Source organism: Cavia porcellus, unplaced genomic scaffold, assembly GCF_034190915.1.
Source record: "Cavia porcellus strain 051 isolate PalLab524CR breed Dunkin Hartley unplaced genomic scaffold, mCavPor4.1 scaffold_3, whole genome shotgun sequence".
Taxonomy (NCBI): Eukaryota; Metazoa; Chordata; class Mammalia; order Rodentia; family Caviidae; genus Cavia; species Cavia porcellus.
In genome coordinates, this window is record NW_026947486.1 from 99,657,362 (window position 1) to 99,683,654 (window position 26,293).

The 26,293-nt window shown below is 39.9% G+C and overlaps 1 pseudogene; it reads right to left on the reverse strand.

Annotated features, from left to right (window-relative positions):
• Positions 1-2,994: 2,994 nt before the first annotated feature.
• On the reverse strand, positions 2,995-3,196 carry LOC111755528 (small nucleolar RNA U3; annotated as a pseudogene).
• Between the last annotated feature and the right edge of the window lie 23,097 nt (positions 3,197-26,293).

Below are 26,293 nucleotides of genomic sequence, written 5' to 3' on the forward strand. Positions count from 1 at the left end.
GATCTTTCACCATCCTGCTGGAGCCCCACCTGTGCCTCTAACCAAGTGGGTTACATCTCAGCCATCCAAGCCTGCTTCCTCATCTATAAAAGTGTAAGAATAGACTAAGAATGTCCCTTGGGGACAGAGTCCTTGCTTAGCATGTACAGAGCCCAGGGTTGAGCCTCAGTACTAGGTGTGTGTGTGTGTGTGTGTGTGTGTGTGTGTGTGTGTGTGAGAGAGAGAGAGAGAGAGAGAGAGAGAGAGAGAGAGAGAGAGAAAGAAAGAGAGAGAGAGAAAGAGAGAGAGAGCTTGAAAGTCCCATTTTACTCTAGGAATCAAACTTCTATGAGAGCTAAAGCAAAAGAAATTGTTATGCCTTCTTTTCAATAACAGATGTCACTCCAGCACTGACTAATATCTTGGATCCTGTCAGCTTTCCTGAAGTCTCTGGTAATCAGAACAGAAAGTACAAACCCCTTAGCTTCCACTAATATGGAACCAATAGAGTGGTAAACCCTACTGTATATAGGATTTTAAATTGTCCCTCCACGTAGATGTATCCAATCATTCAAAAACTACTGAGCCTCTATTTGTAACAAATACAGAAGGTCTATTTGCCTCCTCAGCCCCTCCCTTCTCTTCTTCCTGGCTACTGTCGGTTGACCACTTTGCCTCCGCCATACTCTTCTGCCATGAATTTATGCTTTGAAGCCAGGCAACCATGGACTGTATGCAGTGGGATCTGAGCCAAATAAACCTTCCCTCCTTTAAACTGTAGTTATTGAACATTTTGAACCAGCAACCAAAGAGTGACTATTATACCAGTGAACTATGGGCAGCATGAAGGGACAAAATTCACTGTGTGCAGATATAAGGAGGGGGTTGTGTGCAGCCGTAACTTCCTATCTGGTTGCACATCAGAATCAGTTGAGGAGTTTCCTTCTTTGATTGAAAAAGAAATGTAGGGACTGGAGATTTAGCTCAGTGGCAAAAGCGCCTGCCTTGCAAGCAGGCAGCCATGAATTCGATCCCAAGTACCGATAAAAAGGAAAAAGACAAAAAAAAAAAAAAAAAAAAAAAAAAAACTACGAAAAGAAAAGAAAAAGAAATGTAAAGTAAGGCACAGCAACTCATATCGGCAATCCCCGCCCTCAGGATGCTGAGGCAGAATGATGACAGTTTAGAGATCAGCCTCAGCTACACAGCAAGTGTGACATCAATGTGGGTGACACAGTAAGACACTACCAAAAGCCTAAACAAATTAAAAAAATACATAAATAGGAGGCAAAACAGGGAAACAAATGACAACATTTTAAAGACCTCCAACACCAGATGCCTAGTTTTCTTGCTCCAAAGCAATTCTGGTGTCAGGTTTTGGGTTTGCTTTGTTTTGTTTTGAGGTACTGTGAGGGATTTAGTGCAGGGCACTGCTTACCTTAAGCAAAGGCTCTTCCACTGAGTTACAGAGCCAGCCCCTATTACAAGCTTTTGTATCCTGCTGCAACCCGCAGGGCTTTTGAGGTTCTTAGGGTGAAAGACTACAAGAGGATAAGAAAAAATAAAGAGATAAAGCAAAGGCCCCTTCACTGCAGGGCCTTTTATTTATACCTTCTTAGCAACTAAATGTCCTGATAACCCCCTGTTCTCCTAGCAACCCACTGTTTGGATTGTCTTGGGGCTTGGTGTTTTGGGGGGCTGGAGTAGCTTCTTCAGATGGCTTGACCCAGGTGTCCTTTGTTCTTGGGAAGGCCACATGCCAGCCCTGCACCTGTGGTGAGTTTCCAGCTTCAAGGCTCCCAACAGTATCTGCCTGTTACCACATTGTGGGAACAAATAAAATCCAGGCTCCTGTGCCCTGAGCAATGAATTGCAAAGTGGTAAGCAGCAAACAAAGTTCAGTGCCTACTACCACCCCTCCAAAAAATCATAGAAACATCATCTAAACCATATTTACTAAGGTGTTGGGAAGAGCCAACGTTCTTCATAAAAAGAAAAAAAAAAATGCATTCGATGGCGGTTTGAACCACTACCCTGCAGCGTTCTTTCTTTCATAACAAGTTGTGACACTTGTAACCCCAGTATTCTCAGAGGTTGATAAAGAATCGCCAGCATGACCCTCCCTGAAGTACATTGTTAAAATTCTGTCCAAAACCCATAAAAAAGACTTAAGACCATTTTAACACTTGCTTAATTAAAACAAATAAAAGACACGGCTCAGTGACATTAACTCTTGTTTTAAAATTTTATTTAAAGAAAAAAAAAATGAAACGGTAAAAGCGTACAAGTACTATGAAATTTAAAATAAAACGGTAAGCAATCACTAGTTAATAGATTACATATTGTCATCTTAAAAACAGTTGTTCGAGTTACAAAATTAAAGCATACAAAGTGGACATTCAAACAGAGAGACTGCAAACAGTTGTGTTCAATGATCCAACAAAAAGTTAGTAATCTGGTCATCTATCTTACACACCTAAACACACTTGCAGTATCCTTTAGAGCACTTTCTTTTCCTCTCTTTTTTACAATAACATTTACACATCAGTTCTCATTGCTTTTTTTTTTTTTTTTTTTTTTTTTTTTTTTTTTTTTGGAAGAGAATAAAACCAAATATGACAAAACAAAGCAGTCAGTCAAACCAAAGGATGTACATAGTACATGACATTAAATCTTTAATCCAACATGAAAAACTCAACCTCTAGTGACATAAAAAAAAAAGCTTCTCAATACACTCTATAACTTACACCGATTAGATAAAAGCACTGCACAGCCCCTTCTACTAGCTTGTCATGTTTAGTGTTAACAGGAATCCTGTGCCTGCTAAAACAGTTTTTGTGTCACTGACCTATATATCCCCACCTTAATATACCCCCTTAATTAAATAAGAAAACAGCAAGCTCAGTCAACCCTTCATGTATAATTCACATAACCATTAATTTACACTTTAATGCTGACAACTGTAAACTACCCATACAATTGTTTTTTTGGAAACTACCCTAAGACAGAAGCTACTCACACCATGCTACTCTCTTGCTAGTTCCAAAAAAGCAACAAAAACTATCATCAATGATCAAAGCTAGAAGCAGGTACAGTCACACAACTCCAAGGTCCAATTTCACACTCTGAAAAAAAACTACACACCCTGTTAACAATTGGGATGTTCGATACTAGAGTAACATAATATTCTAGAAATGATTCCTGGAAATATTGCTTTGCCATATCACACTGATGGTCAGTACCTCAGGGCCCACCGGCTTACACAAATGCACACTTTAAGGTTTCCTGAGAAAGCCTTTCCCTAACCAGAATTACAAAAAAAAAAAAAAAAAAAAACAGTCTTGCCTTTTTGAAAACTTACTTCGCGCTGGCAGCTTCATTAACATAGAACCGCCAACACCCAATCCCGAGCCACTTACTTCTAACCAACCCCGCCCCACTTCCGCCCCGCAGTTCCACCCCGCGGGTTCCTGTGCTCCACGCTGAAGGCCAACCAGAGGGCTGCAGCGCCAGGAACCCCCCCTCCTCCCCAGCACGCCTCAGCTGGGGCTGCGGGGCGCAGCAAGGGAGGGCCCTTGTGAAAAACCCAAATCCAAAAGTGGCTAGTAAGAGCTACCGCACAGGGCCAAAGGCTAGGGTATCTGTACCGATCATCCTTTCTTTCTTTCTTTCTTTCTTTCTTTCTTTCTTTCTTTCTTTCTTTCTTTCTTTCTTCATGTTGGTTTGGATACAAGGGCTCATTATGTATGATAGGATTTTCGGTGCAGTAAAAGAGAGAATATAAAATAAAAATAGCCCTTATTCTAAGGACGCAGAAAGAACTCCATGACCTCAGGGGCCTGGCTTTCTCTGCTGGTAACCTGGTGTGGGGGGCACACATATAGTTTCTGACTGGGGTGGTGCTTAAAGTGCTATTGCTGATGTGTGGGCAGCAGATTGGGACTCTTTTCGCGCCATGGGTAAATTGTCATAAGGGAGGAGAAAGTGACCTTAAGGTAAACATCCCCTGGTCCCGCCACCCACTGACATAATATCCTAGCTAGGGAAAAATTCTTTCAGTGTACCCTCAACTGGCCTCAAACTCCCAGTGTTTCTCCTGCCTCTGCTTCCTAGGTGCTGGGATTACAGGCATGCCCACCACACCTGGCATCTCCTATTTTTAAATAGGAACCTGTGAACAAAAGGTCAGGAATACATTCTATTGTGCCCTCCACTCAAGAATTTTTGCTTTTAGTTTTTCGAACAAGACATTATCCCCTGCTAAGCTTGGGTGGCTTCCAATTGGTTGGCTTAAATGACAAAGCTTCTCTACATCCTTACTGGGCCCCTGCATGCTGGGGCACCTCCCCCAACTCCCTTGACCCTGGCTATGCCCCCCAGGCTCACACAGACTCCCTTCTGCCCCAAGTGGCTATTTCCAGCAGGAATTCTCCCCTCAATTTAGCTTCCAGTCATCATTCAGACATCTGTCCAAGTACTTCCACCTCCCTGAAACTTTCTTTAACCTTCTTCACACTGTGTGCCTGGTCAGTTGTCTCCCTTACACTGCAGCCTAGGAACTGCCAAGTGTATTTCCCCAGATTCACTGGTAGGTCCACCCTGAAAGGTAAATGAGACCATAACCCACGCAAGGACGATAGAGACACTCTGCCACAATGACGAAGTTCATTTGGCACAGGGACTGGTTGCTCATAGACAGAGAGCAGCCCTGAGGGTAGGAAGTCATAGTCTTATATACCTGAAAACCACAGCAGACAGAATGGGTGCACTGGCAAAAACAGCCCCTCAGGAAGGCATAAGGATACATTTAGAGGTGGAATTGTGAGTGACAGGAATGCCATCAGTCTGTGTGGTTGCTGCAGTTCTCAGGAACAGTACGCGTGTGTCATTGTGGTCCGTGCTGTCCTAGTAAAAATCTGCAGGGGCGGCTGGGTTGCACACTTTAATTCCCTCCTCCCCGGGCCCTGGAGCTCACTGCTCCATCACATTCACCTGAGCAAGCCCAAGTAGCAAAGAGCAGTGAGGGGTGACCCTTCCCCATGGGTCCCTGCTGGTAATGTACCTGTGTCAGGACAGGAAGGCACTACGCCTAATTACTCTTTATTCTTTGTGAAGGTGTTCATACAGTGACAGACAGAGTCATCCTTACAATAAATGTATGTATGCTTACTGTGTGCTATGTTAAAGAGAACTGTCTCCCTCTGCAGCAACCGTACATGTCCCGAACAAAAGGATTTGCGCTCCCTAAACTCGTATTTCCTCTAACTGCAAAGCATTACAACGCATATTCAAAGCTATCTGACTCTCTTGGCCTGGCTTTGTGGGAACAGGGGTAAAAGAAACTAACCACAAAAATGTTGATATCCTGTTCACTGCTCTTGTTAGGAGTTTAAACAGTCATTCATCTCTGACTCAGCAATTTGATGTCATCTACCAGCATCTACAGAGCTGTAGCAGGCAAACTTGGAAAGTCAGTGCCAAAGAACACATGGCTTCCCTCACAACCCTCAGACTTCAAAGAGGACCAATGTAGCCAGGCATGGCAGCACAAGGGAGACTGAGGCAGGAGGCTCGCCCCAGGTTCAAGGTCAGTCTGGGCTACATAGTGAGACACTGTCTCAAAAAACAAAGAGGCCCAGTATACTGGATGCATTTAACAACATTCGCTTATATTAAGTGTACACATTAGTTTACCCTGGAGAGTTGGAATATGATGATTTGAGCTCATCCAATGAAATACAGACACAGGTTTTTCCCCAAAAGCACTTCAGTAAGAAGTGAGAATCATAAAAAGGGGACAACGATCTTTTTGGCATTTTTCATTTTGCAACAAAGGTAAAATAATAATATACTAATATGTTGTTATTTTTCTTTGTTATACAGAAAACGGACCATTTGTCAATTTGCCCTCTCCCAAATGTGTTCCAGCCATGAGCTGAATGTGCTGAATGCAGGTAGTAGCAAGGTCTACCAGGCCATCAACTATAAAACTTCCCTATCAATGAAAACAGCTCAGCTGTCACTCCTCTACAATATTTGGGGTTTTGGACATCTTTTGGCAATTGTACACTGTCAAGAAAATAAGTAAATGCTGGGCATTGTGGCACATGCCTATAATCCCAGCATTTGAGAGGCTGAGCAGAAGGACTGCTGGGAGTTTAAGACCAGCCTGGGCTACAAAGTGAGCCCAAGGCCAGCCACTGCACAGCAAGACCTTGCCCCAAAAAGACAAGAAAGAAGAAAGAAAGAAAGAAAGAAAGAAAGAAAGAAAGAAAGAAAGAAATTCAAATATTGACCAGCTAGGTACCAGTGCAAAAGTTTTATTAACGCAAACACACTCCTAAGGAAATAGCAATGGCTAAGTCTCCTTGGGGCTTAGGGAAGTATCTAAAGAGGAAATCTACAATTAAAGTACTGGACTGTAGAAGACTGCATGGGTCCCTTTCCTTAAATGCAGAGCAACTGCTGCAACATTAGTTAAATTGAGTCTTCTTTCCATATACTGATATGTACAGAGCACTCTGTGCTATTCCCTTGTCCCTTCACTTGGCTCTAAGCAGTGCAAATAAGGCCAGCTGAAGTACTGATATGGAATCTTTGGGGCTATTCTAAGACATGAGCACAGCAGGATGGCAGAGCCAGTCAGCTCCAGGAATGTCAACTGGGTATGAGCCTCTAAATAAAGAGGACATGAGTCCCCAGGGCACAAATTTACATATCAAAAACTGAAGCAACAGCCTCCAAAAACAATTCAGTTACTACCTTAATTGAATCATGCAGATTGATCCTTCTTCATCTGATTCTCCTGCTGTTTTGCCAAGATGCTTTTCTCCCTACCTGGTTCTCCAGCTCAGGTTACTCAGGAGTTTCTGCCATCCTCACTGCCCCTCATCCTCAAGCCATCCCCTTCTTCACAAGATGATAAGTTCTGGGACAGGCCTTGGATCTGGGCCTTTGTCCACATATCCTCACTGGGATCAGGCTTAGGACCCCTTGGCTGTTCTTAACTTTGAATATGTCTCGGTGATTTTACTCTCACCGTGGGTTGCATTGGAGGTGGTAGATTGGAATTAACTTGCTAGGATTTCAACAATGTCTCGGTGGGTTTATAAATACAACTTTTTGGATTGTGAGGAAGACTGGAAAAGGGATTACAATACTTGGATTACAGTACTCAATATTTGGGGTCACAATAGTGGATAATGAAATTCTATAGATTTTAGCATTCTAGGAATGATACCCATTCTTACCATATATAAATCTTTCAAGATTTTGACTTTCAAATATATGCTTGGGAGTGAATTGATGAAGCTGGATACTGCCAGTTTATCCTACTGAGTACAGTGAAACATTGCAATTTAAACATTTTTATCAAGAAACTGTTTTTCGTTTGATGCACACATGATCAAGAGTCATACAGCAACACAGAGCCTTTTTTGGTCGTCTGACTCTAAACTCACAACACAAAACTACTTTTAAAAGTATTATTAATAAACTCATCTTTAAAATGGGAAGTTTTTTTTTTTTGTTTTGTTTTTTTTGTTTTTTGTTTTTTTTGTTTGTTTGTTTGTTTTTTTTTTTTTTTTTTTTTTTTTTTTTTTTTTTTTTTGTACCAGGAATCAAACTCATGACCTCGAAGAAAGGAATATCTTAATATACCATGATTGTGTTTTTCCAATACCCAGTGCAGGAATATTTCAATTGTTTTCATTAAGGGTACTCCATTCCCATATCATCTAGTGGAGAATAGAAGGTATCTATGAAGTCTTGAGTACGAGCTTGCTGGAAAACGTCCAGTGCTATTTAATTCCTGCCTAAAGTACCAGATGTATCAGCAAATCTGGGTTTATTTGAGAGACATTCTTGTCTTGTAATTTGCAGTTTCTAAGGCTTCCTCTCTAGATATCCGCATTTCTGAAAGTAAAATAAGAAACCACAACATTGATTTTAGAGAATTAAAATTCTAGCACAAAACAATTTGTCAACATTACTTTTAATTTTTAGGTAACCAGAATAATGCTAAGGACTGACGATGTACTTTAGTGGTGGTGCTCTTGACTGGCGTGTAGGAGGCCCTAGTTTCCATCCCCAGCACCATAAAAGCAAAAAAAGCCTTAGCTTTTTATCTTTTTCAATGAATCATTGGCCATGCTATAAGAGTTATGTGGACAATATCAGTGACAACAGCTAGTGTCACTTTTGTATACTTTGGGGTACAAAGGCCACAGCAACAGATAATCTGCAGTCCTCTAGAAAAAGAGATTTTTGATTTTTCAGTGTATTTCACAATAAAAGTGGTGTTCACCTCTTCACAGGCTGAGGCAGGAAGATTGCAAATTGAGGTCTGTGGAGAGTGGCTGAATATGTGTGAGGCTAAAGCCAGGTCAGCACAGAGAACCCTGAGCACCCAAGGCGAGCCATGTGAACAAGCTGTTCCATCTCCAAGAATGCAAGGTGCCCCAGGTGAGACAGGCAAACAAGGTGTTAGGCAGAGAAGTTTCACCTGACAATAACCTCCTGAGTGTATAAATAAGCAGGCTGCAGTCATCTGGCAGTTGTTTCCCTCCCACTGGGAGAGGTGGCTCCACCTGACATCAGCTTTCTGCATCTTGACTTTTGTTTTTCTTGATCCTCCACCATCCCCCTCTCCGGAGTTTCAAGAGCTGTGCTGGGTGTGTGAGAGGCCTGAATAACATACATTGACCCGGTCTCAAAAGAAAAAATAGAAATTGGAAAGGGCTGGTGATGTAGCTCAGTGGTTGGAAGCCCCTGGCTTCAATTCCATATGAGAGATGCTAGAAGGAGAGAGCAGCAGCCACAGTGAGAAGGACAGACAGACTTCTAGTCCCTCTTTTTGGTTTCCGTAGTCCCATGCAAATCTTTCATTTCTAGATTTTAATGCCCATCCCCTTAGATCTTGGAACAGAAAAATTAAACAATATGTTTTCCAAACGTGATTCCCACTATGTCCTAATCTCATTATCATGAAAAGTTACCTAAGCTCAAGATGAGAGACAGTTTCACCCACCTATATATTGGAAGTGATAATCCAAGAAAGAGGGCTGGGAGTTCTGGCACAAGTGCCTGCCTGCCTGGCAAGTGCAAGGTCACAAGTTCGTTCTCCACTCAAAAAAAAAAAAAAAAAAAAAAAAACCAAAAAAAACAAAGAGTTCTTTTGTGCATCAAGACCGACCCTCAGAGCATTCAGTAAGCAGTTAATAAATGCTTTCACAACCATGTTCTTCTCAGACAATTGTTTTGTAGTACTGGAAATAGAACCCAGGGCTACTCTATCACTGAACCATATTCCAGATTTTCTTTCATTCTTTACTTTCTTTCTTTCTTTCTTTCTTTCTTTCTTTTTTTTTTTTTTTTTGAGGCAGGGTCTCCCTGTATAGTCCATACTTTGGCCTATAGAGCCCCTTTCCCTTCACCAGCTATTTGAAAGTCTACAGTAGGAGAATCACAAATTCGAGAGCCTGAAAGCCAAAAGATAAAAACTTCTAAGGATATAGCTCAATGCAAGACCTTGCGTTCAATGCCCAGTAGCACTTAGGATGGGGCAGGTGGCAGTGTTTTAGTACTGTTGCTGCTCATAAAAATAGTTTTTAAAGCTCTTAGCTGTTTACAGCTCCTAGAAGATGCTTACAGCTCCCAAATAAGCATTGCAACAAACTGAGGCCAATAAAGTGAGCAGCACCGAGGGTCTTAGAGGCAGGTGTACAGCTTTATTTACACTGGTAGGCTTGGCTGAGATCCTTCCCCAAAGAGCGAAGCACACAATTCTGAGGGAGCAGGACGTTTATAGGATTTATGGCCATGTAGGAGGTACAAGAACGCAGTGCTTGCCATGAATTGACTGCACAGAAAGTTGCACTGAATTCCACATTTTTAGCATACAGCAGAGACAAGGACAAGAAGTTACACAAGTCTGGTAACAACAGAAACTTGACAGAGAGCAAAAGTTTTGTTGAAGGCCAGGAAGTGGGATGCTGAAGGGCGGCAGGTGTGCGGGGTGATGGGAAGGTGTGGGGGTGGGGATGGGGCCGTGTTTGGGAGCAGGTGTTTTTTCTGCCTCAGAAGGGGTGCATCTGTACAGCAAGAAGACGAAGACGGAGACCAAAGGGTCAATGGAGAGTCAGGCCCAAGAACCCTACACATTTTCTGCACCATTAATAGGAATGGTCTCCCTTAGTGAGTGTACTGGGGACAAATGTGACACAGCACGGGTAACAATGTTTAGGTGAGAAATGTCCAGAAAAACAATGTTTAAACTCTACCACGCACCTTCTCTTTTTGAGGCAAGGTTTTACTACGTGGTTCAGGTGACCTAGAATGCTTGGAACACACTATTTTATGGAAGCTGGTTTCAAAAGCACTATGTAGCCCGGGCTGGGAACAACCTCACTATGTAGACAGGGTTGGCCTGCAATTTGCCCTCCTAACTGGGCCCCCGTGGTGGCATTCAGATTTGTATTGCAAAGCGCACTCAGGTTCCACTCTCTTGACTCTTCTTGCCAGCCAGCTGTCCCTCTGGCCTGCCCCCTTCCCACCCTCCCAGGGGATTGTGGGTCAACTCTCACCTCCCCCCAAGGCCATGAGGAGGGCTGTTAATGTCCAGTCCCCACAACTACTGATGCCTTGCCAAGGCCAGGCTGCAGCATGGAGGCCTCTGGGACCCTAGGCGCTTCACAGCAGGCCTCGCTAGGGAAGCAGCTGGCAAAGTAAGCAAGGAACCACCCAGCAGGGTGCTGCCCTGGGTTCCCTGAGTCCTGAGAGACCAGGGTTGGACCTCTTCCAGTTAAGATGCAGAGTGGAGAAGGCCCCTTGGAACCAGCAAGTCAGTGCTTCACAAATGCGCTGATGTGGGGTTCAGTTTGCTTGCTGGCACTTGGGAGGGGGTTTGCAAGATGTCTCCAGTGCTTCCTGGCCTGGGGAGCCTGATGGCTTTCCGGGAGTGGCTCCCTTCCTCTCTACCCTTGGGTGACTGTTCTTAGGGCTTAGCCTTTCATGTTTATCCGTGCTGAAGAGTACCAAAGGGTTGCAAATCAGAGCCGTTTCCGTCCTGCGAATGGCGAAGATGTGCGCTGGGCAGGGTAGCTATTGCCACTCCTTTCAGGTGCTCCTCGCAGGGCCACAAGAGCCCAGTCTGTAGCTGACGTGAGGGCGCCATTCAACCCGAGGTCGTCTTTTTTTGAATGGGGGAGATAGCTCAAAAGAGAGACATAACCAAGCAAGGGGCACCCTAGTACACACTACAACCTCAAGCCCTTTTTCTTGCAGGGTCTGGCCCATGTGCCCAGGCCGGCCTGGGACTTGAGATCCCAGCCTTGTGAGTAGCTGAGATTCAAGGCCTGCTGTGCCTCAATGCCAGGCCACCTAGAATCTTTCTCAGTACTTCTGGCTACCTGTTTCTACCCAGCTTGGTAGGTCAGGGAAACTCCTGTAGGACTGGTCAAATTGTGGTTTCAGTGCCTACATTGCTTGACTTAACAGTATGATAACTGTTTCTTGGTCTTTTGGCTAAGATTATGTACAGTATGAGTCTCATGTAGTTTCTGGGTGGGAATCACATAAAGCCACAAGGTTCTTGGGGAAAGGAGAAGACATGTTGCCAGTCAGCAGAAGTTCTTGGGTGTGTGCAAACCCAGGGGAGCTGATTGCACTTCCAATTTTGTTTCGTGAGCAGTGGAGTGGTAGGAAACTAGTGGAGTCTGTAGCTGCACAGCTAAGTTTCATTAATGTTTGTCACCTTTGAATTGCTCCCTATTAAAGTATGCCTCATCATTCTTTCTCTGCTGAGACGTGTAGTGTAGCTCTTCCCTCGGGCCATGGCAAGCACCGCTCTGTTCAATGTTCTATGAGCTTGTGCTCTCTAAGCTGGTATTCTGTGACGGCCTGTTTCACCTGGCATAATTTCATCAAGATTCATGGATGTTGTAGCAGAATTTCCTTTCTTTTTATGACTGAATTTATGACTGAATTGTACTCCATTGTACTGATTTCCACATTCGTTTTCTGTCTTTGTAGTGCTGAGGTTCCAATGCAGATCTTGACCCATGCTGAGTCTAGAGATTTTTTTGACTGGGCTTCAGGCCAAGCAGCAGAGTCCACATTTTGTTTATCCATTATTCTGTGGCTGGAAACTTGGTTGTTTCTGTCTGTGAAGAGATTGCAAACAGTACTGCTTTGAGCATGAATGTGCATCATTTCCACCTGTGTGTGTGTGTGTGTGTGTGTGTGTGTGTGTGTGTGTGTGTGCGTGTGCATGTGTGTGTGGTACTGGGGATTGAACCTAGACCACTGCTAATGTTGGAACAACACTACTGCCGAGCTGTATCCTTGGGGCTTTCTTGAGTTTAATTTTGCAATGGGGTCTTGTTAAGTTTCCCAGGCTTGCATCAATCTCTTGATCCTCTGGTCTCAACTTCCTAAAGTAGCTGAAATTCTGGATGTGCATCATCTCACCCAGCTTTTTATCTACTTTTCAGTTGAGCTTCTTTTGAATACTTATTCATCATAGGTCTATGTTTTTTTAGGCGCCACAAGCAACAGCTAATGTCTATTGGGCTGAGTGTAGATCAGGTAGTCTTCTCAGTTCCTTCTCAGTTCAGTCCATGTTGTTAGCCCGACTTGATGGTTCAGGCCTATAATCACAGCACACTGGAAGCTGAAGCAGGAGGATCCTTGCCAGTTTGAGACCAGTGAGCTCAAGGGCAGCCTGAACTGCATAGTGAGACCCTCAAACAAACAAAAAGACAAAAAAAAAAATCCATGTTGCTGAGCTAGGCATAGTTGTGGGTCTGGAGTGCCAGCTACTTAGGAGACCAAAGGAAGAGGGCACCTTGAGCTGAGGAGTTGGAGAGCGGCCTGGGCAAGAGGATATCATGTCTCAGCAAAACAGAAACAAAATAAAACAAAACAAAATCATAGCCTTAGCCCTACTGCTGCCTTATATACATTCGGTTATACAGGCTGTAGCCCAATCTGTGCATTACAAATATCTTTCCACTTTGCCAGAACTTTGCTTTATGAGGTTTTCTACTTTGGGATGATTTTCTGTATATGACCTAGTAAAATTTTGTGTTTAATTCTGACTTGGAGAGTCTTACCAAACATAATTTTTCCATTTGTGGTTTTCAGCAGATGACAGATTTACATCTGAATACGTTATCAGATTTTTTAAAAAAACATGATGATTTAACCTAAGTAGGATCCATGCCTGCACATGCACACCCTTAGGAAGGAAGTGTTTTTTCCTTCTTCCTACTAGAGAGTGAATTTAGGCCTCCTCGTGGAGTGATGGATCCTTTTTCCATCTATATGAAATGGTTTATTTATCATATGCTTTATGTACATTGGTCGTATGACTCTGATATAAAAGCTCTTTGTGTCATTGTGTCTCTTTTTATTTGTCTTGTGGTAGTGGGGCTTTAAAAACTCAGGTTATTTGTGACGAGCTCTCTCCAGCCCTTTTTTATTTTTATGTCTTACTTTGAGATGAGTTCTCCCTAGGTGGCTAATTCCTGTGCCTTGCTGCCCCCGCCACAGAGCGTGCTGGGATTACAGAGGTGGTCTAACGCCTGTTTTTCTTTCAATATCCTACTAGCTTCAGTTTACAAGTATTGGCGATATTTAGCTAGAAGGGTGCTTTGTGTTCATTCATAAAGGAGAATGATCAATGGGATTCTGCTTTGGGCAGTAGGGTTACTCCATGAATTAAAATACTTGCGCACTTTTCCTTCACTAAGTATGTTAGTATTTAATAAATATGTTTATTTGTCTGTCTCTGTCTCTGTTTCTTCCTGCCTGGCTGTGTGTCTCTGTGCATGCATGCATGCCCATGCACGTGTGGTACTACCAGATGAGCCCAGGGCCTTTGCACTGAGCTACATTCCAAGCCCTTTTTGGTATTGTGTCTGTTGTTGTTTTTAATTTTAAAACAGAGTCTCATTGAGTGCCAGAACTGTGCTCTAATTTGTGACCCTCCTGCCTTAGCCTTCAGAGTCCTAGGCTTACAGGCATGTGCCACCATGTCCAGCTACTTGTGTTTTTCTAATCAGAGAGATGCTGTGGCATCCTTCAAGGATATTAAGATCTGCAGGGCATCTCTGAGGATATCAGTTTTGTCAGTGTTTGGGAAAGGGTCTCAGTAGTTCAGGCTGATTTGAACTCATTCTGCAGCCCAGGCTGCCCTCCAACTCAGGGTTGGAGGCCTCGGGTTCCTGAGTGCTGAGGTTACAGGCATGCACAACCATGCCTGGCTATTTTGTTTTGTTTTGTTTTGTTTCCTTTTTGGTTCATTGGTTTTGAGACATGATCTCCCTATATAGTTCTGACTCGCCTTAAACTCACTGAGTAGTCCAAGCCGTCCCCCAACTGTGTTTATCCTCTTGTCTCACCCTCCCAAGTCCTGAGCTTATGAGCATGTGCCACCACACGGAGCCAGTGACGTTTTTTTTTTTGTTAACCTGTTACAAATTACAAGAGATGGAGGACAGTCACTTCTTTTGTCCTAAGGCAGACCTGTTAAGCAGGTATTTTGATAAGTGAAATGCTGTGCTAAAAAAAGATAAAAGGCAAAGTGAAAAAAAAAATTGTTATTAGCAAAAAGAGCTTTGTCATTCTGTCCTATGTTTGTCATCCTAGTAACCATGTAACTCGAGCACCAACCACATAGTTCTAAATTAACTGAAGTGTCCTCATACTATTTTGTATGCATCGTTGCCCTAGTAATCTGTTTGCTGTGTTAACCTTCGCTCCCTTTGTGAGAAAGAAATGTTACTGGAATTAGCAGACCCAGCGCTGTAAATGAAGGAAAGAAAGGGGTAACCACCAACTGTGAAATGTTCTGACTCAAGCAAAGGGGAACAAAGGCCTTCCGCATTCTGGTTCCTCATCACTATGTACTTTGTGGTTTATGAGCTATGGTTAATGGGCTATAAAAATCTGTCGAAAGTCTAACCCAGTTACACAGCTTTGCAAACTCCATCTGCACAGTGTTGCTTGTGCCAGCTTAAATAAAAGTGCTCTTTTTCTTTTTAAAAGTGACATCTTGCCCCGTTTTTCTTGAATATCTTCTTGGGGCCTAGTTTTTGGGGTACAACATGAAACAGTGACAATGAAATTCTTGTGAAACTGGAAGGTTATGGACCTTCTAAGGCATCTGTGTTATCAGTAGTAAGAAAGCACTGAGCAACAGAAAACTTCCAAAACTGACATTTGGCATTTGATGACGGTTCTGTGGTAACAGTGATAGATACATAGATAGGTAGATAATCTTTGTCATTTACATGAGTAGGGCACAACCAAATGTCAAAGTGTATAACATTATTTCACACAAAATAAATTATATTTATAGACTGACTATATATATACATATGTGTGTGCATAGAGATAGTAATTTATTTGAGGGAAAAGTATATAACCATCAGACTAGCGGTCTGTCAGAAGATCAGACCTGGAACCAGGCGAGGTGGGGAACGCCTGTAACCCAGCTACTTGTGAGGCTGGGGCAGATATATCACGAGTGCAAGGACAGCCTAGGCAACATAGGGGGCCCCATCACAAAGTAAAATAATAATAATAATAATAATAATAATAATAACAATAATTAAAGTGCTGCAGTTGGAACTTAGTGCCAAGGTCCTGGGTTCAACTGCAAAAAATAGATAAATTGATACTGAAATTAAATAAGTTAAAAACACAAGTGTTTTCCTGCTCGTGTGGCAGATGTGTGAAGTAGCCTCTACTGCCATCGCAGAATCCCTTCCCTCTTGACCTGGTTTTATTTCTTTGCATTCAGAAACCTGTATGTTCTCAGATGCTGCTCATTACTCTATAATAAACTGTTTTAAAACAGCGTAATTTCTTTCTATCTTAAAGATTTAAAAACTCTGGCTAATTTATTTTGGTAAAGAAGAGACTACCAGGTGGGTCCTTCCATACAGAGAAAGACTGGGGAAACAGCAAGGTGGCTAGGGTGTGATCTTGGAGAGAGCATTGAAATACACTGTTAAATTGGAAAGTGTAATTTTATTAGCGGAGAGGGTATAATTTTATTAGCGGTGTTCTGTTAACTAAGTGGGTGCAGACTATGTCAATTACCTTGTCAGCCAATGCCTGAGTCTGTGTTTGTGCTGTTTGCACTGTTTGTGAAGGGCATAGTGGGCTGGGCGTGCGGGTGCACGCACTCAGAAGGCTGATGCAGGAGGACTACCTGGAGTTCGAGGCTAGCCCGCATTACATCATGAGGCCCTGGCTAAAATATGAAACAAAGCAAAACAAACAAACAAAAAAAGGAAGCCTACAGGGACCCAGGAGTTTCTTGCAGAATGGATTCTGCGGTGGCCCAGAATCCAGTACTGGATGTTATAAACACCTGTGAAAAGGCAGCAGGGCGACCCTGTGCTTGTGGTGCTGCATAGTGGTGGGTGTGAGGTGTTCACTGCATACAGCGTACTCTTATTTTGGATGGGCAAGTGACACCATGAAAGTGGTATCCAGTGGTGAGCATCCTGTATGGCACTCCGGGGTGGAAATGGGACCCTGTGAGGTTTTCTGTCTTGTTTTTGTTTTTTGCTGCTTTGCTTCGTTCCTAGTTAGGATTTGGGCCAGGTGGGGGTGGCACACTCTTCTAATCCTGGTCGTTTTGTTCTCAATCTGGAGAACAAGCACCAGTCTTCCTTGTGACATATGTTACCTGTGGGATTTTCATAGATCCCGTGTATGAAGCTGGTCTTAGTTTGCTAAGACTATCCTAACTTTCTGGTGACTGGCACAAAATAGGGGACGCCCACAAGTCAAGGAGGAATTAGTCTCTTTGGCTCAGGGTTTCGCAGTATTCATCCCAGATCCAAGAGGCGGGCCCATCCTGGCCAGTGGAGGGGTCATGGAATGAAAAGTCACGTGGCTGGCTCCTTTCACTGTGGCGAGAATCAGAGCTCGAGCATGAGTGCTAGATAGGAAGAGGAAGGGCTCGGATATAAAGCTTCCCAGGGAGAAAATTATAATGAGTGTATGTATGCATTTATTCACTTTATTTATTTATTTATTTAGAAGCAGGGTCTCACTATTCATTTAATGCGAGACTTGAACTCAGTACAGATCCCAGGCTGGCCTCAAACTCAGAGCAGTCCTCTTTCCTCAGACTTCCAAGTGCTGGGATTACAGGCATATACCCCCACACCCAGCTCTAATTGTGACTTTTTCTTATATTTTTGGTAAAACACAAAGGTCTAGACAACAGTGAAAAAATCTGACCGATTGGATTACAAATCTCCCACACATTCAAGTAAAAAAATCAACAGAGTGAAGAGACACCACACAGAGTAATAGAAAATGTGTCCAAGCCATATGTCTAAAACTGGATTAATGTCCAAAATATATAAAAGATTAAAACACATGAAAAGTAAGAAACCAAAATTTAATATAACAATGGGCAAAGGATCTGCATAGACATTTCTCAAAAGTGGATACACAAAAGGCCAAAAGATATGTGAAAATAATGGTGCACATAACTAACAATATAAAAATGGAAACTAAAACCATAATTGAATATATCCACATTCATGTTAGAATATATATTTTATAAAGATGGTGATAAATGTCTTGTCAACAATATGAAGAACAGAAAACACTTGCTTACTATATATGAAAAAGTGAACTGGTGTCACTTAGCGAAAAGTATCCCTGGACTTCCCACAATACTAAAAAGAGCTACTGAGTGGTTAGCTAGATTTAAAGGGGAGGGATTGGAAGATACTAGAAGTACATAGAGTGTTTTGTTTTGGAATGACAAAAAATGACGATTTAATTGTATTTTTGGTGGTAAAACTCATAATGTGCTAAAATCTGCCCAATCTTACATTTTGTAAATAGGATAGTGTGCAAAGTTTAGTGCAATAAAGCTTTTATTTAAAAAATAAAATAGTTACTGTATCATCCTGCAATGGAAATAAACACATAGATAGATAGATAGATAGATAGATAGATAGATAGATAGATAGACAGATAGATAGACAGACAGATAGATAATTAGTGGCTTTTCTCATTGCTGAGACCAAGCACCAAACACTGAATTTCAGCTCATACTTTGTGGAGGTTTCAGGCCTTAGATGGCTGGTTCCAAAGGAGGGCAGCAGGGCAGAGCAGCATCACAAACGCAAGCAGAAGGCAACCAGCAACAGCAGCAGCCCTGCCTTCCCTCTCTCCTTTGATCTAACATCCAAGCTACAAGTGTTTTGAATGGTGCCACACACACTCAGAGAAGATTTCATCATCCTCACTCACAGCTATGTTAATTTCAATCAGTAAACTAATTTAGTACCACACACCGTAATCCTAGTATAATACACCTTAAGTTCAGCTGGCTCTGAAAAGTCCCACCTATGCATTCATGAGACTTTGGAGGGACATTCAGGCCATAACTATATATATATATATATATATATATATATATATATATATATGTGTGTGTGTGTGTGTATATTTATTATAGCATTATTTATACTATAGAATATTTCTAACCTTCTGTCAATGAATCCATCAATGAAGGCTGGTGGTACGTATATATACAACAGCATCTCAGTTCGTGAACTACTTTCTACAGTTATGGTCGTGAACCAGGTTGGACCAGAACTGGATTAAATTCCTCCATAAGTCAACACTTAATAAACCTTGGAGTCGGATTCCGGTTTCTTTCAGTTTCGTTTACAACTCCAATTGTGGAAAGAATAAAGTTTTATAACTGAGGCACCACTGGTTTGGCTTGACAGGAAAAAACTTGTCAACTGTATCATCTTATATCAAGTGAAATCAACCAGGCACTGAGAGAAAAATACTGCATAATCTTATTTATATGCAGAATTTAGTATTTCAGATTCACAGAAAAATTGTGCAGGAGGATGGTTATGGGATTCCAGGTGTGGGTTGATGAGTTGTTGGTCAAAGGATATACAACTTCAGTAAAACAGTATGCATGATTTCAGGGACTCTATCATACAAAATTACCACTGCATTTGACAATGTATTTTACTCCTGAAAACTGCTACTGCACTAAATTTTAAGGGTTGGCACCACAAAAAATATTCGTGATGTAACACAAATGGTAATTAGCCTAATGTAGTCATTCCAGAATGTGGACATATTCAACTCTTCATGGTGTACTTGAAGAAGTATGAAGAACAATTGTTTTTCAATTAAAATTGGGTTATATAGTGACTTCAAAGCCAGCCTGAACTTGTCTCAAAAACTAAATAAACTAAAATACAATTTTTGTGTATTTCTTAGATCTTTCTATGTATTTACAGTGTACTCTTTACATCTTTCTATATAAATAATCAGTTTCAAATAAAGATAATTTTATTTATTTTTCAATATGGTTACTGTCTTATTGACTTTTGTTCAGGCAAAATACTTGACACAACATGAAGAAAGGAAAGGTTTATTTCTTACAGCTTTTGGAGGTTTCAGCCCAATCTCAGCTGGCCCCAAGGCAGGGTGGAGTGCTGTGGGGCAGCAGTTCGTGCAGGCTGCAAGCCACAAGAGCAAAAAGGCAAAAGAGGGAGAAACAGGGCTGCTTTCCTCCCTTATACTGTATGCTGGCTCTGCGCCCGGGCTGGTGCACCATCCACACTGCCAATCCCAGTGCTAGAAAATAAAGCAGTCACAGACACTGGATTCAGTTGCCTCCATGACTACATGACACTTGGGTGACCAGCTAGACACAAACCATTAGAAATACAATTAATATAATTTCGTTGTGTAAGTGTGCGAACTAGAATTCTAACGAACATTTTGCATAGCAATCATGAGATTAGCCCCTTTTTTCTTATTGCTGAAATTGGAGGGTCAAGTGTTCAATTTTTCTGAAAAATAATTTTGTTATTTCCATCTGTGGTTTCATTGAACATGAATTTTATCAGACTGAGACACTTTTATTCTTACCTTGTGGTGGTGGTTTTATCATGAAGCTGTCCTGAGTTTGTTTTCACATTTTCTGCATATTGATATGACAATCAATCATTGATTTTTCAGCATCTCATCCAGCCTGGTCCATTTCCTGCTACTCTTTTGGTTTCTCAAAAGAAGGATGTTATATCATTTGTAATAAACAAACAAGTTACTGAGATTATTTGTCTTTCTTAAATTTATATTCTCTCTTTTGCTAATATTCGGTATTTTCATTACTTTTTTTCAAGTTCATAAGTTCTTCTCTTCACACTAACGTTTACAATCAAATACACTTTTAGTTGATGTATTTCTCTTTTATGAACATTACATTTGCTTATTACTTTTATTAATTTTCTATTTCTGTATTGAGAATTTCTATTTCATTTTAAAACTACTTATTTTACTTTTTGTTTTGTTTTTTTTTTTTTTAGACAAGGCCTCAAACCCATGAGGATTCTCTTGCCTCAGCCTCCTTAGTGCTAGAACTACACTTGTGCACCACCACAATCTCTCAAAGATTTCTCAAAAATTGTATGACTGTGTCTGAAATTCCCCTGCATATACTTCATCTGACTTGGAAGTTGAAAGCATTTTAAAAGCAAACTAAAGCTCTGTTTTTATTTTATTTAATAATATTCTTCATCATTTATTGACCTCATTTTACTCCTAGTCACCTTTATTCAGTAAAACAAAGATGTTTCTTCTACTTATAAAGGTTGGTCACAACATGAGGTTGAATCATAGTCTCTGTCACCTGTTACTTTGTCTCCAGAAAGAGGCCCCTCTGTTCCTCCTCTTTGTTATTACATTTAACAGTTACCAAGAACCGTTTTTACTGACCTAGAATCATTTTTATGTCGCTGAACATTTAGTGCTTAACCTTATCAAATATATTATTTTTGAAAAATTTATTTAAAAAAGAATAAAAGCACTGATACAGAATCTCAAAACAAGCTAATAGGAGATTAACAATGGTTAATATGTTGCATACTGTTAGCTTCAAGCAGTTGTTCAGATTCAAGATATAGACATGGAAATTTGATCAGTGTCCTTATAGAATATGTTGTATTTGCTCATAATTGTAAATGTTACCTGTCATAACTGTACATCTCAGAATATGAAGATGATCATGAGAAATTCCTCTGGCCCATCACATGATTGTTTTTCTAGATGCTGAATTTCCAAATAATTTATAAACTCTCATTCCTTTTGATATTTTTTCTGTCTCATGGTGTCTCGCTTTCTGGTTTCTAAATGCAAGTGTAGCTTTGGGTATCTAAACCTCTCTCTGTTTGTCTTTTTTCCAGCTTTCAGTGCCTTTTGGGTCAGTATGTGCCAGTAGAATACACAAGCATGTTTCTCTAGCACAGTGCTGCCAAATGCTTACTTAAAATAAATGAATGCTTTCTTGTCAAATCATTCATCTGAAAGGAACATAAACCTCAAATGGTAACCTGTGGATATGTGGAAACGTGTATGAATCCTTTCCCCTCCAATTATAAGGATTTAAATCTTCTAAGTCACATATCTGTTTTTTAATGCTGTTTTCATTGAGATAGTATTTTCCTCTAATATATTTATGCTGACATTAGCTCACAATTGGCTCAATTTCCAACATAAAAGTTAACATAAAAGAATATTACATGATTTCTATACATGCTGACCATAGCAGGCAAGAAAAAACATATTCCATCAGAGATAAATACACACACAACTTTATTTCTCCATAAAATATAACCAACTTTGTAAAAAAATTAATATGATAATGCAGTTAAGAAAAATAAAATCTTAAATGTGATGTTTCAATTCGTCATAGATCCTTTATGTAGCATACACAGGGCCCTGGATTAGAACTCCAGAATGGCCAAAAAATGAAAACTGGACTAAATATTCTTAATATGTATATACGACTATGAAAATTTGATGTACATTTGAGGTTTCGGTTGCATGGGAAAAGCACATGAAATCCATATAATGCTTTTAAAATCTTTTTCTATTTTAAAGAGACTAATACAAAAGAGGACATAACAAATCAGATCATAACAGAACTATGAAAGAAATACAGTATTTCACCACAAGACAACCTTAATTAACAATAACTACCATAATGTGTCTTTCTTTGGAATAGTTGAGCGTAACTTCATATACAATAGTATCAAAGATAAAAAATACTATAAAACCATTCAAAAGAATGGAAGTATTAAAGAGCATTCAGAACCAAATGACAGAGAACAAACAATGGCTACTACATTATGTCACTTTCTATAGAAAATTTGTTTATACTATCAAACATAATAAAATCCGATAAGATACAATATGGTAGAACCAATGGAAACACAAGAACAAAACCAGAATAGGGCTTCAGAGTAAGATATTAAATCATCACTGGCTATTATAATGTCTTGTTTTCTTTAAAACAGATTTTCATACTATCACAGATAATAAAATCAAACCAGGATAAAATCATTCCAACTAATAAATGCAAACATTATAATGCTTTAAAGCAATGTAATAGCGAATCATGATTATCATAAACTCTTATGTACTCTTATCATTTCTTACACTAGGGAGACTATTCAGTATTTATACATGTGAGTTTGATTTATTTCACTAATGAGTATGGTCAAGTTGTGTCCATTTATTTACAAATATCTCAATGTGATTATTCTTTACAGCTGAGTAGTACTCTATTGTATAAAAATACTATAGTTTTTTATCCATTTCTCAGTTATGGACACTTAGGTTGTTTCCAAGATCAGGCTATTACAACCTGTGGTGCTATAAATATGGGTGCACATATATCACAGTGGTATGATGTTTTCAGTTCTTCTGGGAGTGTGCCTAGAAGTGGAATAGGTGGGACAAACGGAACTTCCAATCCCAGGTTTTTGAGGAATCTCCAGACTGATCTCCACGGTGGTTGCATCAATCTACACTCCCACCAACAGTGCAAGAGAGTTCCTTTTTCCCTACAGCCTCTCCAGAATTTGTTGTTGGTAACTATCTTGATCCTGGCCATTCTTTCAGGAGTGAGATGGAATCTCAGTGTGGTTTTAATTTGCAATTTTCTAATGACCAATTATGATGAATATTTTTTCATGAATTTATTTGCCATTTATATTCCTACATCTTAGAAGTGTGTATTCATTTCAGATGACCTTGTTTGGACTAGATCTTTGAATTTTGGAGGTCCGATTATTTTTCATTCTTTCTATGTTTTAGACAGAAGTCCTTTGTCTGAGAGACATTTCACTAAGACATTTTCCCAGTTTGTTGGTTTTCTTTTCACAATGCTGGAGATTTCTTTTGACATGCAGAAACTTTATACAAAGAGGTGATCCCAGTTATTGATTCTGGGAAGTATTTCCCATGGGGTTTAATTCCTGTTCATGAATTCTTATGTACCCCTATGTCTTCAAGAATTTTACCTAATTTGTCTCTCAACATATTCAGTGTTTCTGTTTTAATATTCATATCTTTGATCCATTTAGATTTTAGTTTAGTACATGGTGATAGGCATGGGTCTAGTTTTAGTTTTCGGCATACGGACAGCCAGTTTTTCCAGCACCGTTTGTTAAACAGACTGTCATTCTTCCAGTGAATATGTTTGGCCCCTATATCAAAGATAAAGTGGTTGAGTGTGTTTGTAGTTGTGGTTGTATCTTCTACTCTATCCCATTGATCTTCAGATTTGTTTTAATTCCAGTACCATGTTGATTTTATTACAGTAGCTTTGTACTATAACTATAACTTCAAGTCAGGTAGTGTGATGCCACCTGCCTTGCTTTTGCTGTTTAGAAATGCTTTTGCTATTCTAGGTCTCTTCTGGTTCCAGATGAATTTTAGGAGTGATTTCTCTAGATCTATGAGGTATGTTGATGGCATTTTTATTGGGGCTGCATTGAATCTGTGTAACAGTTTTGGCAGAACAGCCATTTTCACAATATTTATTCTTCCTATTCATGAAGGAGGGATAGCTTTCTGTTTTCTGAGATCATCTTCAATTTTTTCAGGGTATTATAATTTTCCCTGTTCAAACCTTTTACTTCTTTTATATGATTAATTCCTAAGTATTTCATTTCATTGGATGCTAGTGTGAAGGGTGTGGCTTCTCTTATTTTTCGGTCATTTTGTTGTTAGTGTATAGAAATGGTATTGCTTTTTGAGTATTGATTTTGTATCCAGCTACATTGCTGAACTGATTTATTATATCTAGGAGTCTTTCAATAGAGTTTGGGTGGTCTTCTATGAAGAGTATCATATCGTCTGCAAATAATTATATTTTAACTGTCTCTTTTCCTATATCTTTACCCATTTTATTTCTCTCTCTTGTCTAATTGCTCTGGCTAACATTTCCAGCACTATGTTAAATAGGAGCTGTGATAAGGGATATCCTTGTCTTGTGCCTGATTTTGAGGTAAAGGCCTTCAGTTTTTGGCCATTTAATGTGATGCAGGCTGTTAGTTTGTCATAGATGGCCTTTAGCATATTGAGGTAAAGACCATCTGTTCCAATTTTCTGTCAGTTTCTTATCATTAATTAATGTCAGACTTTATTAATTTTTTTCTGCATCTATAGAAATGATGATGTGATTCTTACTTTTGGATTTATTGATGTGTTGGATTACATTTATTCAGTTAAACATGTTGAAGCATCCCTGCATGCCTGGGATGAATCCCAGTTAGTCGTGGTGTAAAATCTTCCTGATGATTTGATGCATGCTGTTTGCCAATATTTTATTGAGGAATTTTGCATCTATGTTCATTAGGGAGGTTGGCCTGTAGTTCTCTTTTTTATTCAGGTCTGTCTCAGGTTTTGGTACTAGTGTTATATTTGCTTCCAGGAAATTCTTAGGAAGAATTGTTTCCCTTTTGATTTCACTGAAGGATTTGAGGTGTGTCGGCATTAAGTCTTCTTTGTATTTCTTGCAGAATTGCACTGTGAATCCTTCGGGCCTGGGCTCTTCTTTGTAGGTAAGGACTTAATTACATTTTCAATTTCATTAATATAGATCAGTTAATTCAGCAGTTTTACATCTTCTTGACCCAGCTTTGCTGCTTCACTTGCTTCTAGGAATCTGTCCATTTCTTCTGTGTTATAGAACCGATGAGAGTAGAGGTTTTCAAAATAGGTGTTGATGATCTTCTGTATTTCCACAGAGTCTGTAGAGATTTCACCTTTTTCACCCTTATTGCATGAATTTGAGCTTTGTCTTTCCTTTTTTTATTAAGGTTGGCTAGGGTACTGTTAATTTTACTTATTCTTTCAAAAAACCAATTCTTTGATTCATCGGTTCTTTGGATTGTTTTCTTAGTCTCTATTGCATTACTGCTCTGATTTTCATAATTTCCTCCCTTTTTTTCACTTTGGGCTTGATTTGCTCTTTTTTTTTCTAGATGTTTGATATGTAGCATCAGGTTGTTTATTCGTATTCATTCTGTTTTCCTGATGTGGAAACTCAGTGCAATAAATTTTCCTCTGAGGACTGTTTTCATTGCATGCCACAGATTCCAGTAAGTTGTGTCTGTATTTTCATTTGCTTGTATGTATTTTTTAATTTCTTCTTTAATTTCCATTGTGACCCATTGATTGTTCAAGAGTATATTATTTCCATGTGTTTGTGGGATTTTTGCAGTACCTCTTATCAGTAAATTCTAGTATCATGTTTCTATGATTCCACAATATGCATGGGATAATTTCAGTTGTTTTGCATTTATTTATACATGTTCTGTGGGCTAGCATATGGTCTACTTTAAGGAATGTGCCATGTACTGCTGAGAAGAATGTATATTCTGATGTTGTTGGTTGGAACACTCTGTGTATGTCTATCAAGTCTATTTGTTCACAGGTGTGATTCAGTTGTGTTATTTCTTTTATGATTTTCTGTCTGGCTGATCTTTCCCTTGGGGTCAATGGTATGTTAAGTTGTAATTGTGTTATTGCTAATTTGATTTTTCATTTCTATTAATACTTGCTTTTATAGCAAGGTGATCTGGAATTTTGTGAATCAATATTTAAGATTATTTTCTCTTCCTCTTGAAGTTTTCCCCTAACCAGTATGTAGTAACCCTCTTTATCTCTTAGGATCATTCTTGGTTTGAAGTTCACATTGTCTGCAAACCGAATAGCTAGCCCTGGTGGTTTTTTGTTTTTTGTTTTTTTTTTTTTTTTTTCGGTTCGTGTTACATGAAGTTTTGTTTTCCATCCTTTGTCTTTCAGTCTTTGAGTTTACTTTTGCATTATAAGGGTTCCTTGTAGAAAGCATATGGTTGGATATTGTTTCTTGATCCAATCTTCCAGTCTGTTTCTTATAATTGGTAAATTGAGACCATTCACATCAATGGTTATAACTGTTAAATAT